Raw genomic sequence first — 13,144 nt, 5'->3', positions numbered from 1 at the left:
TAAACTGTTTTTAGTGAATAAACATCTTTAAAATTGCATTTTCAGACCTTCTTTCATATATATTTCCACTCGTGCGGTACCTTACAACTTCACTTTGTTGTATATATATCACTTGAGACTGTAGATGGGAATGATAACTGCCCTTTGCAAATACTGATAGGGCACAGCTAGTGTGTCCATAGTTAGCTGGAGGAGATGTCTTCCTTGGGGTACAAGCTACAGTAGCATCGACCCTTAATGGTTAGCCACATTTGGGTGGCAAATATACTTCATGACATCGTGCTGCTACTGCTTATATCCCATTCGGAGATTTATTATATATATATATATATATATAATATATATATATATATATATATATATATATATATATATATATATATATATATATATATATATATATATATATATATATATATATATATATATATATATATATATATACTTGTATTTATACTGTAGTCACATGGCCTAGTGGTTAGTGCAGCTGACTCGCGGTAGAGAGATTGCGGGTTTGAATTTCAGTCCGAGCAATATGTATGTTTATAAGCGACACACATAAGCCCCACACGGCTCTGGCAGAAGGTAATGGCGAACTTCTGCTGACACTATCGCAACAACTTACTGTCTTTCTTCCTGCATTTAGAATCTTACCTGTGACGGAAAGAGGTCACGTCGAGGTGGAGAATCTATACGTAATGAAACCAGGAAACCGGCCCTCATGAGCCAGGCATGGCTCGAGAAGGAACAAACAACAACAACATATATGTATACGCATATGTATATATAGAAAGCAAACGTCTGTAAATGAACACTCTTTAAATGTTTTTCAATTTTTCTGTGTGTTTGTCTCTTCTGCTCTGTCTCCCATATATATATATATATATATATATATATATATATATATATATATATATATATATATATATATATATATGTATGTATATATGTATATATATGTATGTATGTATGTATGTTTTGGCGAAGGAAAAAGAACAAGCAAAAAAATAAAAGTAAAAAATGGACTGAATGACATCGTGATCAAAATTATTGCATTTGACGATCAAATAAAATGAAAAAAAATAATAGTACTGACGTTCCATTTGTAGTTTTTCTCCGAAATAGATAGTGACCAAAATAAAAACTAAGAAAACCGAAGAAATAATAAAGCTATTCAGTTGAAAATTTCCATGTGTATTCGGTTTGCATGTTGGTCGTTGACACTATTATTAACGAACGCAGAAAAAAGTACTTAATAACAGAGTGCATTATAAATATTTATTATATAAATTACAATCGGAATAAAATACTTGTACTGTGGGCTTTTAGTCAGTACTGTTGGCCTCGTGGCATTCTTTCATGGGAAGAAAATTTGCTATAACGATGAAGCCTAAAGATAATTTTAGTCAATCATCCAGGTTTAAAGATACTACTTTCTCTGAATATAACTTACTACTACTACTACTACTACTACTACTACTACTACTACTACTACTACTACCACTTCTACTACTACTACTACTACTACTACTACTACTACTACTACTACTACTACTACTACTACTACTACAACAACAACAACAACATTGATATTACTACACTTTTAATGGTGTTCTTTCTTTAGTTAACATTTAATAAATAAGGGAACTTGAAGGTGCTGTCGTCAGTTTTGTTTCTAGTAGCGAAGTAGGCACTTCTGGAGTTGTAGATAATAGAATGTTCAGTTGGTCTTTGAAAACATCCACATTCACATCATGTAGGCCTCTTAAGTCTTTCAATAGGATATGAAAAATCTGCAAGCTTTTGAACCTTGAGTTGTTACTGTATTTGTCCCTAAATCTAGATGGTGAAAACTAGATTTTAGAAGGGTGAGAAGGAAGTAACGGTGGAGCAGTGTGTCAATGTCTGCAATTTGTTGGTCCGTGAATGTATGGAATCGATGAAGTACGTATCGGTAGAATGAGATCTTGGTCATCTGTGATGTTAGCTGTCCGTTGGAGCATTAGGTCAGTATGGGACTTGAGTTTTGTAGAAGAATTTCATAGGTCTTTTGTTTTGCATGGAATCTCTGTTCAGAGATAATTTATCATTCAATGACAAACGTTGATACAAGCACTTCCTGGATATTTCAGATATATAATACTGCATATCTTTTCCAATTTTTCTCTAAGGGATAGAGTATTAACTTTTACAATCTTTCTTACTGTATGCATATGCGTAGATATAGCATAAATATTCCCCGATTTAGTGTATTTTCATTGGGGCTATAGAAAAAATAGTTTTGATATAAGGCCTCATTCAGTGGACTTGTTTTCTTTGCGTAGTGAAGCCATCTTGGTAAAAGGATAAGGCCTTAAACAGATCTCTGTCAGTTTAAATATAGTATAGATAACTTCAAGACGTTTAAAAGCTATTTTGCTTTATTATTTACCAGCTCCTTCTGGTTTACTCGAGGCAGTAAACTATTTTAAAATGTAGGATTAGAGAAGAAATGCAATTCTCTATGCTAGAAGGAAGGAAGGGAATATGTTTTCTTTTTATATATTTTCTCGTCTTTTCGTTTTTGTTCGTTATTCTGCAGTAGAGGTTACCTCTACTGGTTTTTAACTTTTGATCTCATGCATATTCTTAATAATTCTGTTTACTTTGTTGAATATATAAGAAAGTATATTTCTTCTGGGATATTCATTTTTAGATTCTATGTTGTTTTTGTCAGGTTCGTTGCCTTCATATTAAATTAAAATCGACGTGATATTTCAGTTATACGAAAATTACACAAGCTTAAGTGCAAGATAAATTTCTTTTATTTAATAATGTATGCAATATTTTGTAAGTTACTAAAATTGGTATTTGACTTAAATTGTTTATCGTCGTTAAATAAATTTACACATGTAATCTTGTATTCAAATATTGAGCAAGGTAATTTTCACTTTTCTTTCTATCCTGAGATTTCGAATGAATTTGATACTGTTTGCAATTTGATACTGTTAAGAGTTAAACTTTCAATGAAATGTTGTTGTGAGCAGATGTTTGCGAATGTTATTTTCAGGTTTATGTTTTGCGACAGCGGATAACGAAAATAAAATGAAACTGAATTGATTTTTCATTTGACCTTCTGTGCCAAAAAATGAAATAAAAAGAAAAACTTTGAAGCAAGCGTAAACGTTGTCATACGATAAACAAAATGATGGGAATCAGTTGCATATAGCGTAGCTGAACGTATCAAAGTCGTTATTCTACAACAGCAAAATTACTGAACACTTCCATCGAACTCTCCATCCAAATGTGCCTTATTAACTTGCAACATATTTTAATAAGCATGAAATTGTAAAATATTTGAACGATTAATCATATCCACGCCAATGCAAAGATATATGAAAAAGGGATTAACTTTGGTGAGAAGCTAATATATATACCAAAGGATTTTTCAATCCCTTTTACGCCTGAGTAACTCCTTTCCTGTATTCCAAGGCTTGTGAAAATTAGCTGTTTATCTAAAAGGCATATTATAAACGTCTTTCATGTCCGTTGTGTGAAAACAAATTAGCCGTAAATGTATTTTCTTTTATATTTCTGCTTTAGAGAAAGGTTTTACACCCGCTTTTTATTACTCGTCCCGCGTTTATCAGCGTTCGAACCATTCATTACAACACCAAAAGTAACTAATGAGATAGCTATATTTGTTTTTCGGGCTTGATTCAAGCTCCAATTTGAGATTCTGTGCTAGTTCTTTGTAGTATCGATTTCTGCTATTGACGAAGTATGTGTATCTGTACGCAAAAAGACATTTAAAACTGCTTTATTCGATCAGAAAATAGCACTAGTTAAAAGGTTTTCTTGTTACTTGTTATAAATGAGCATTTCTTTTTTCTTTTTGAATTCTTTTTCGCAAAGTTTCTTTCGTGGTTTTTGACTGCCAGAACTGGCTTCTTGCACACCCACTTTATCAAAACTTACTCATTTCCACTCGTGACATCTACTTTCACTTCTTCGAATGCTCTACACTGAAACTTTTAAATATTTGTACTTCCTAGATCCTCAGACATCCAGAATTTCATACTTCTCTCAATTATTTTCCGCGCGTGTATATTAAAATCGAATATCAACGACGACATCGTTTTAATGTCATCACAGCTGCACAGTCTCACTAATACATAAAGTTAATCATTAAAGGAAGACTATAATTTCCTTCAAAATCACTTGTTAAATTGTAATGCTTATAAATCTATTCTCCCATCAATCATAACTTAACCTTTTTCTTTACTATTACATCACGCTGTACAAGCAAACACAAACCAGATCATACGTAAATATTGAAAGCTCAAATCATCAGCTCACATGATAATATCTTTTACTAACACAGTGTCATGGAAATAGATTTCTAAATGTAATAAATACATTCACCGAACATATACAGATCGTATAAAAGATGAATATTTCATCGTAGATATATACTTTAGATACTAATATGGTATTGATTAGTGTACTGACATTAACATAAATTAAGGCAGTTGGGACTGTGGTTAGCAAGTTCGCTGTGGAGTCACGTGGCATTAAGTTCAGCTCCCGTGTGCGTCACTTTCTGTGTCTTTTGCCTGGGTAAAAAACTGCCTGTTAAAGAGGGAAAATGTGTTGAAAACCGCATAGACACACACATATACATGAACACATATGCTCAGGCACGTATCTATATATGTATATAGAGATGCGTATGCGTACGATAGCTTTCTTGGGCTTATGCGAAACCTTTACGCCTGTGTTAGTCCGATGTTGCCTTGGTGATTTCATAAATTAGCTGTTTGACAGAAAAGTCCCATAGAATACATACCACACTTAAGATAAGTAGAGGAGATCAGTTTCATCGTATATGGTCTATATCACTGCACATCCCTATGGACATTTGTAAAGTATATATGTGTGTGTGTGTTTGTCATTGCGTATGTGTGCACACATATATATGAATATGCGCGCACGCACACGCACATACAAACACACACACACACGTCTCTCCTGTTTATCTTTCTCTCTTCCTCTCTCTCTTCCGCTCTTTATCTATATATCTGTATATGTCTGTGTGTCGTGTTTTTCATTCCACCACAGCTTGACAGCCAATGTTGGTCTGTTTACATCCCCAGAACGGAGAGGTTCGGCCAAAAATAGTCCGATAGAATAAGTTCCAAGATGAATAAAACAAAAGTAAGTACTGGAGGCGATGTATTCGACTAAATTCTTCAAGGAAGTTCCACAGCATGATGCATGTTCATTTAGGACATTATATTGTAGAGGTCTCAAGTCATAGTAGACTATTATTTTTACTTTAGTGAAGATAGGAATCAGTGCCCATGACGCTTTATAGGGCCTCCAATACCTTTAAGGTCTTGTTACATCACAGAAAGGTGGAGTTATCCTCCCTTTTGACAGCTGGCCTAAATGCTAGTTCCAGAGTGGGATCCTATATGTGGTCATGACTGGACTCGCAATCTGAACAGAAAACAGAAGGAAAACCACAATGAATCTAGTCTGATATATTCACAGTTATGCCAATTCACCATTCCACTTTTATCTGCACCAAAAAGAATGAATATCAAAGTTGAGCTCGGTGTCTTTTAACTCAGAGCGCATAGAATCAGGAAAAATACTTCGGGTCGAGTCATTCAAACCTCACACTTTACCCCAAATCTTCAAATTTATCATTTTGACTTCTCTGCATGTAAATTCATTATGATACTTGGCAAGGTATTGATAAACTGTTGTCCTTTTAAGCCCTTGCTTTGCAGAGACTGATCTTGATCCTAGACGGTGAGAATGTGTGATTTTGGTATCCTGTAGTACTCCCCACCTTAGGGATTTGAATAGATTTCTACATCATCGTTTAGTGATAGTCATTTCAGTTCTCTATACATATATTACGGTATATATTCTCTTTCTTTGCTCCAGGAAATAGACATAATACTTTCAACTTCCACACACCTGACCCGCTGATCGCTCCAACAATCCCCAATTGTCCGGCTCTGCCTAACCACTACCCCAAGCTCTCTCTCTCTACCTAGGTCACAAGCACTCTGGAATCTTCTCGTTGCTTATGTTCTTCTTACAGGTTTGGTGTTCTCCTATGACAATTTAAATGGAACATTAAGGTATGGAACTCAGCTGTCTCGAAGAGCCTGCAAACATCATTGGTGGTATCTTTTTCTTAAGACTCAGCCAATAAAGCAAGAACCTTATCTCTTAATCCAGTTCTCAATATACGGATCCACATTGCATTTTTCTGAGATCCTCTGTCAGTTTGACTCGATACGGCACAATAGTTAAGATCATTAATATGGAAAAATGTGAATATTAATACACATACATACATAATACACACACACACACACCACACAGAAACACACACATACACATATATATATATCTACGCGTGCAATTTTCGTGAGCAATATAACACAGATAAAGAGTTTTCAACCAAGACGCAAATCACATTGAACCATGCATTCCAAAAACCAGCAACTCACTCTTCCACACTTGGCACTATGTCAGTATTAATTCTAAGGAAATGGCGGCGAGATGGAAGAATCGTTAGCACGCCAGGCAAAATACTCAGCAACCTTTCGTCTGTCTTTATATTCTGAGTTCAAATTCTACTAAGGTCGACTTTGCCTCTTACTCTTTTAGGATCGATAAAATAGGTACTAGTTGAGCACTAGGGTCGATGAAATCGACTTGTGCCCTTCCCCAAAATTGCTGGCCTTGTGTCAAAAAATGAAATCAATTCTAACGCGTTTGAGACACCTATCAGCAAGCAGTCACGACGGGGAAGGGGAAATGTATGTATTTACGGTTCCCTACGATTTAATCCTGCCAAAATCGCTTTCGTATCCTAAAACTTACAAAATGATTGCCAGTTACTGACGTGTATTTAGTAGATTGCAGTTCTATATTGTAACTTACATCCTTTTGCCAGTTTTAGAAATCAATTTTAATGACACGGTGTGTATATCACTTAATATCGGTCGAGCTGTCAGTCTCATGCTATGTTCAGAATGTAATCAGAAAATGTAAAGTATAAAACAATGACATCCGTAGAGTTTGATTACGAGATTATTTTATAGTCAGTTATCTTCGATACCAAGTTTCTAGCTAGTCAAACAAAAGACCTTTATATAAGTAATGACCCATTTACAAAGCGCAATGTGTTTGTCATGTTCAGATCAAATTGAAAATTAAAGTTGATAGCTTTATCAGTAACAAAAGTTGCTTGAACTCTACCGACAAATTAATTTGAATGAAATTCATTAGTATCACTGGATGCCCTGGGAAAATATCAATGAACACTATTAGACATACAATATGCAACTATTACAATGCTTTCAATATATTTAATGAATGTTTTATTGAGAGAGATATTAACCAACTACATTCGAACTGCAATATCTTTTATATAAATCGCACATGTATATGGAACGAACAGACTTAGATTTATGGGTATACGCTATTTTTCAGGTATAATGTACCTTGTACTGTCCTATCCAATGTGATGTTTTTGTGACAGTAGAATACAATTTAAACTAGATTTGCCTACTATTTAAAGAGTAGGCGTAGGAGTGGCTGTGTGGTAAGTATAGGCGTAGGAGTGGTTGTGTGCTAAGTATAGGCGTAGGAGTGGATGTGTGGTAAGCATAGGCGTAGGAGTGGCTGTGTGGTAAGTAGCTTGCTTACGAACTACATGGTTCTGAGTTCAGTTCCACTGCGTGTCACCTTAAAAATGTGTCTTCTACTATGGCCTCGGGCAACCAAAGCCTTGTGAGTGGATTTGGTAGACGGAAACTGAAAGAAGTTCGTCGTATATATGTATGTGCGTGTATATGTGTGTGTGTCTGTGTTTGTCCCACCAACATCGCTTGACAACAGATGCTGGTGTGTTTACGTCCCCGTAACTTAGCGGCTCGGGAAGAGACCAATAGAATAAGTACTAGGCTTACAAAGAATAAGTCCTGGGGTCGATGTGCTCGACTAAAGGCGGTGATCCAGCATGGCCACAGTCAAATGACTGAAACAAGTGAAAGAGTAAAAGAATAAAGCTCATGGATTCTCCCTCATTGATCGTCCTGGATATGTACAGAAAGGGAAAAATAAGGTTTCTAGAGTTCGATATGTGTGTGTGTGTGTTCGTGTACATGTATATATATAAATATGCGCATACATACGTACACACACTTACATATATAAATACACACACACACATGAAATACAAAGAAAAATGCAAAGAATACACATATTTTTTATGAGATAAATTATATTTACAGTCAACAAGTTTTGCTTTTAATAATTACTAGCAGTATCGCCCGGCGTTGCTCAGGTTTGTAAGGGAAATAACTATAAAGCATTTTTAGAGAGTTATAGCCAAATATTAGAAAAAAATGGAAAAAGAATTATGGTAAATTTTTTTTGAGAGTTAAAAAGGTCGAGTTGCGTCCCCTAGACAGTCTGTGGTTTGTGTTTCTGATTCTCGACCCCATGTCGAATTTATAGATTTTTTTCAGAACTGGGGGAACTTTTCAAAATTTTCGCTGCGTTAGTTTTGAATTATGACATTGGGCTATGTGTGTGTCAAGTTTCATCAGAATCGGTTGAAAACCATGGTCAGGGTGAGGGTACAACCTGACAGACACACAGACAGACAAACTGCCGTTTATATATAGAGAGATGACGAGGAAATTAGGGAAAATATTACAATCTTATTGTATCATAAGACGTTTCCAGTCCAAGTTGGAAGGAAGTCGTTTCGTAAATGAGTAGCTAAATAAATCTAACGTGAGGTAATTAGTGACAGTGAATATTAGAGGCAGTGGAGGAAATTAGTCTTTTGTTGGAGAGATGATTTAATTGTATTTATATTACCAAGTTGCCAATGTATGAATTAAAATATATACAAAGTTGGTTATGCTTTTATAAGCTGAAATATTTGCGGAATCCAAAATTGGTTATATGTTCATATTCAGAGGCGGTTTGTATTTTTCTGTAAATATATTTACCTTATTAAATCGCTGTTCTATAGAAACTGTTTCCTCGCACTAGTAAAAAGGGAAAATAGTGAAATGCTACATCATAGGTGAAATAAACACCAGAGGTACTTTGCCCTATGCAAAAACTGCAGGAGCGACTCAAAGGTTTTGTAAGTTCTTTAAAATCGTTTGTGATGCTGGGAACTCTTCCGTATCATCAGCAGGTATCTCAGGGTCACAAGCGTTACCCCCCACCTATATATATATATGAGATCACAAATTTAATAAATTTCTTTCACCGACAGTAGAAAAGATTTATTTTCTTTTTTATATTCACAATTTCGCAAAGATATTGAAGTGGATATTGATTTTCTGAAGGAAAATATGCACGACTGGTAAACTGAAATAACTAACATCAAATTGGCCGTGACACATACAACTGAAAATGTTGTGGCATCTGTACTCATATTCTACGTAAATACAGCCAGACATGTATAGGTGTGGTGGTGTGTGCGTCACGTAATCACGACTAGCTGGATGACTGATAAATTTGTTATGATATTAGACAGTTCGAATTGAGGTCTCCAGTAATTGGTAACGTGATAAATCCATTCAAGTTAGTTTCATTCTCTCGAGATTTTCTATTGAAGCCTCTAGATACGCTAATATTTCTAAATAAATTAATTACCGTAATATATTAATCTACTCAGTGCTTCGAACGCCAGAACAATTCCAAGCAGACTGCTTTTCATAGCTCCATAGCAATTGTCAATGCAATGCAGAATTTAGATCTTGAAACCATGTATTAACATTCCAGTCAAAACATTCAGAATAAAATAATTACATAGTTTTCTATAAAGATTCGGCATCCTATCTAGCAGAAAATTTACTTATCACATTCTTAACCGGATAATATGTGCATTTACATACGCTGGAGGGGAATTGTTCCGTACATGTTATTTAAATAATTGATCATGCACTTTCCGAGTGAAGCAACGTAAGCATAGTATATTTGATATAGTTGAGGGCAAACATCATTTCTATAGACGCGAACTAAGTCTAATACCCGGTCTTTTATCTATTCAGCTATTGTGTTATTTTTGTTATTTACTATAATACTAGCTAAATCCAAATTACACTTACGGTAGGAGCAAACAAAGTAATTGATCTGGATAAATACTAATATTAAAGTATAATCTGCATAGGAGCGCTGGTCTACAATCATACAAATTACGTTGCTGAAAAGTCTCATTTCCTCACCCAACTTCCAAATAACAAATTATACAATCTGTATAGGTGATGCAATAATGGCATAAGATAATAGGAACGAATAAAGAACCCCAAACATGTCCGACCACTATAATTTAATACCCGAGTCATTGAAGACAATGATGATTTACCTTGCATATTACGTTAACGAAATCCTTGCTGCTGCTGTTTTTGTTGTTGCTACTGTTGCTGCTGTTGTTGCTGTTGTTGTTGTTGTTGTTGTTGTTCTTCTTCTTCTTCTTCTTCTTCTTCTCGAGGCTAAGGGTTGTCGGAATCGCTAGCTCAGTACAAGTTCCGCGGAGTCGATAAATTAAGTACCAGTGAAACATCAGGGTCCATGTAATCAACTAGTGTCCTCCCCTCAAATTTCACGCCTTGCGCCTATAGTAGAAAATATTATTATTATGATTATGATTATGATTGTTGTTATTATTATTATTATTATTATTATTATTATTATTAGTAGTAGTAGTAGTAGTAGTAGTAGTAGCAGTGGTAGTAGTAACGGCAGCAACAGCAGTGGTAGTAGTACTAGTCGTAGTAGTAATAGTAGTAGCAGCGGCAGCAGCAGTAGTAGTATTAGTATTATTATTATTAGTAGTAGTAGTAGTTCGTTGTTTCTATAGTTGTAATGGAAAAATATATTCCCTTAAATTAATTGCCTGGATTGCATATTCTACCCTTTTGATAAGCAAACGAAGTTATTGACAGATAACAGGGTTGATATAGCGATAGCTGAATACATGGATATTTAAACAAGTAGGCAATTTCTTTGAATCGAGTACGAAGCCTACACGCACCACAGACAGGTATAGCCATTCATTCATTCATCCATTCATCCATTCATTTCTTCTTCTTCTTCTTCTTCTTCTTCTTCTTCTTCTTCTTCTTCTTCTACTACTACTACTACTACTACTACTACTACTACTGCAATGTAGTAGTAGTAGTAGTAGTAGTAGTAGTAGTAGTAGTAGTAGTAGCTATAGCATAAGTAGAACTAGTAGTAGTAGTAGTAGTAGTAGTAGTAGTTGTAGACCACCAACAACAAACTGGCTGAATTGCTCCATTTCGATATAGAATTTACTCATTATAACCACATGTGGTGACTTCATATTTATATCACTGCGAGAACCTCGAAACTGTTTCCCAAATAGTAGACTCTGTAATATTTTAGTAGACATAAAGGCAGCAAGCTGTCGGAATCGTTAGCACGCCGGGCGAACTGCTTAGCGGTATTTCACCCGTCTTTTCATTCTGAATTCAAATTCAGCCGAGAGTGAGTTTGCTTTTCATCCTTTCAGTTTCGATACCAGTGAAGCACTGGTGTCGATGTAAATGACTAGTCCCCTCCCGCAAAATTTCAAGCTTGTGCCTTTTGTATAAAGGATTATTATTATTATTATTATTATTATTATTATTATTATTGCTTTTGCACAGCTTCTAACGCTGGAGATGTACTACAGTGTCAGTTGTTCACTACCAGTGAACTAAGGTAACGCCTCTTAATTTTCGAGCACCTTCCAAGCAGTGCTGTTTTCTGCAAGTGCTCCACCTTTATTGCATCCCCTATTTGTTCCACGTACTTCTCGAGATTTTGCTTACTGTTTCCAGGGCTCCAACAATTATTGCTACTACTGCTACCGTTTTCATCGACCACAACTGCTTAACTTCCCAAGCTAACCTGTCATGTCTCTCGACTTTTCTTTCTTCCTTATCGCACACCCTGTTGTCAGCTGAGCATGTTATATTTATGATCCAGCATAGTTTGTTTCCTTTCTCAATTAAGACTATGTCCGGTTTCCTATTCTCTATCTCATGGTCGCACTGAATCATAAAATCCAATAGGATGTCTGTATTTCTATTTTCGACAATGCCTTCAGGTTTGTGGTCGTACCAATTTTTTACTCTGTCAAGTCCATAATTATTGCAGAGTGTCCAGTGCACAAGCCTGGCTATATTGTCGTGGCGTCTCTTATATTCCTTCTGGGCTAGTGGCGTACATTGGCTGGTAATATGCCATACGGTTTCACCGTTTTGTCCACAGATTCTGCAGTTATCACTTTCTGCTGTGTTGTCTATTCTGTATTTTATGTAGTTTGTTCTTAGTTCTTGCTCTGAGGCAGCACAAATTAGAACCCCTGTTTCCGGCTTTAAATCACTTTTAGTAATCCACAGCCATTTTTCTCTCTGACTGTCTTATCTTCAACATCCCTATGAGAAACAACATTAATGTTTAATAATTAATGTTATAAAGTTTAATAAGGCGCTCAAATTCCACCACCTCCCCTAATTATAAATTTAAAATTTTTTCATCCATTTATTTATTTATCTATCTATTTATCTATTTATCCCTCTCGGTTAATTAATATATTTGTCAACGAAATGTAGCGGTCCTATAGAAGATGGGGGTTACTGTTGTTTTAACCCCAGGAAGACATTCATATCTAGCTATATTTACATACACATATCTATATGTTTATTGACTTTAATTTTTTTAAAAATTGGTTTCTTGCATATTCGGAATTTCAAATACATAGGGAAAGAAATTTCGAAAAGGTTCAAAACTTTAAGGGAGAGGGGGTGAGGGAGGTTTAAAATCTTTCTTTGCATATGCGTAATCTCCGACCTCTAAAACGTAAGGATCCGAATTTTTTTCTTTTCGAAAAAATACATTTTTAAAGGGGAGGTGCTTAACTGCATTAGTCCCTGCTGTTTGATGTGATGGCCGTCATCAATTAACACATCAGTGGCAAACAAGATATTGGTCGGAAATTCGCAATTGCATTTCATTTACTTGGGTCCTTCTGGCATAGTACTGTTCTGCCTCTTGTCATCCAGGCCGATACTTGAATGTGACTATTCAGTAGTTTGTC

This window comes from Octopus sinensis, linkage group LG1 (assembly GCF_006345805.1).
Source record: "Octopus sinensis linkage group LG1, ASM634580v1, whole genome shotgun sequence".
Taxonomy (NCBI): Eukaryota; Metazoa; Mollusca; class Cephalopoda; order Octopoda; family Octopodidae; genus Octopus; species Octopus sinensis.
Note: the sequence above shows the minus strand (reverse complement) of the source record.